Source organism: Tenrec ecaudatus, chromosome 13, assembly GCF_050624435.1.
Source record: "Tenrec ecaudatus isolate mTenEca1 chromosome 13, mTenEca1.hap1, whole genome shotgun sequence".
NCBI lineage: Eukaryota > Metazoa > Chordata > Mammalia > Afrosoricida > Tenrecidae > Tenrec > Tenrec ecaudatus.
The window spans coordinates 32,737,562-32,739,676 of record NC_134542.1 but is presented as its reverse complement, the minus strand read 5'-3'; the positions used below and the strand labels follow the sequence as shown (position 1 = coordinate 32,739,676).

General features: G+C 43.9%; 1 pseudogene; it reads left to right on the top strand.

The window, feature by feature from the left end:
• The first annotated feature begins 868 nt into the window (after positions 1-868).
• LOC142424201 (S-adenosylmethionine decarboxylase proenzyme 1 pseudogene) lies at positions 869-1,826 on the top strand (annotated as a pseudogene).
• The last annotated feature ends 289 nt before the right edge of the window (positions 1,827-2,115 follow it).

Below are 2,115 nucleotides of genomic sequence, written 5' to 3'. Positions count from 1 at the left end.
TTAGTCTTCAAAATAACATCCTTGCTTTTCAATGCTTTAAAGAGGTCTTGTGCAGCAGATTTACTCAATGCAATGCGTCATTTGATCTCATGATTCCTCCTTCCATGAGCATTGATTGTGGATCCAAGCAAGACAGAATCCTCAACAACTTCGATTTTGTCTCACTGTTGTTCCAGTTGTGAGGATTCTGGTCTTCCTGACACTGAGTTGTAATCCACACTGAAGCCTGCAGTCCTTGATCTTCATCAGCAAGTGTCTCAAGTCCTCCTCACATCCGCAAGCAAGGCTGTGCCATCTGCCAAGCACAGGTTACCAATAAGCCTTCCTCCAATCCCGATGCCGTGTTCTTCTTCATGTAATTCAGTTTCTCTGGTGATGTGCTAAGTACACAGATTGCAAAAGCAGGGTGAGAGGACACAACCCTGATACACACCTTTCCTGATTTTAAACTTTTCTGTTTCTGGCTTACACGGTATGGCCGGCGACATTAGCTAGCGCTCGCTCTGCTCTCTGTAACGGGGAAACAGCGGACTGCAAGAGACTGAACTGTATCTGCCTCTGTTCCCAACAGACTCACATTCAACTTTCGTTCACACACACACACACACACACACACACACACACACACACACACACACACACACAAAGCCGGGAAAATTTTATTAATCCTTTTTTAAAAAACATTAATATAAAATTATAGGGGGAAAAAGGAGTCTGAACTTTAAAACACAGCTGGAACAATCCGCAGCGGCGGCGGGAGAAGAGATTGAATTTAGTTGATTTTCTGTGGTTGTTGGTTGTGCGCTAGTCTCGCGGTGATGGAAGCACCGAGAAGCTGCTGGAAGGCACCGAGCAGCTGCTGGAGGTTTGGTTCTCCCGGCAGCAGCCCGATGCAAACCAAGGATCTGGGGATCTTCGCACCATCCCGAGATCCGAGTGGGACATACTTTTGAAGGATGTGCAATGTTCAATCATAAGTGTGACAGAAACTGACAAGCAGGAAGCTTATGTACTCAGTGAGAGTAGCATGTTTATCTCCAAGAGGCGTTTCATTTTGAAGACATGTGGTACCACCCTCTCACTGAAAGCACTGGTTCCCCTGGTGAAGGTTGCTAGGGACTACAGTGGGTTTGACTCCATTCAAAGCTTCTTTTATTCTCGTAAGAATGTAATGAAGCCTTCTCACCAAGGGTACCCACACCGGAATTTCCAGGAAGAAATGGAGTTTCTTAATGCAATTTTCCCAAATGGAGCAGCGTATTGTATGGGACGTATGAATTTTGACTGTTGGTACTTATATACTCTGGATTTCCCAGAGAGTCGAGTAATCAGCCAGCCAGATCAAACCCTGGAAATTCTGATGAGTGAGGTTGACCCAACAGTTATGGACCAGTTCTACATGAAAGATGGTGTTACTGCAAAGGATGTCACTCATGAGAGTGGAATTCGTGACCTGATACCAGGTTCTGTCATTGATGCTACACTGTTCAATCCTTGTGGGTATTCAATGCATGGAATGAAATCGGAAGGAACTTATTGGACTATTCACATCACTCCAGAACCAGAATTTTCTTATGTTAGCTTTGAAACAAACTTAAGTCAGACCTCCTATGACGACCTGATCAGGAAAGTTGTGGAAGTCTTCAAGCCAGGAAAATTTGTGACCACCCTGTTTGTAAACCAGAGTTCTAAATGTCGCACAGTGCTTTCTTCGCCCCAAAAGATTGAAGGTTTTAAACGTCTTGATTGCCAGAGTGCTATGTTCAATGATTACAACTTTGTTTTTACCAGTTTTGCTAAGAAGGAGCAACAGCAGCAGAGCTGATTAAGAAACATGAAAAGAAAACACACATAGAGGAAGGTGGTGGCTGCTTTCCAGACACTGATCCCGGGGCCGTGCTTTCCGTGGCCACCGCCTGTAGGTGCAGAAAGCCCTAGATGTAATCACAGTGTCATCATTTTGAATTGTATGCATTATTATATCGAGGAGTTAGATATCTGGCATGAATGCTGTGTTTAGGGATTCTCTGCCACTCTTGCTGTGAAAGTGAAGTGCATGTAAAAAAACCCTTTACTATATGAAACTTTACAACACTTGTGAAAACAATTCAATTT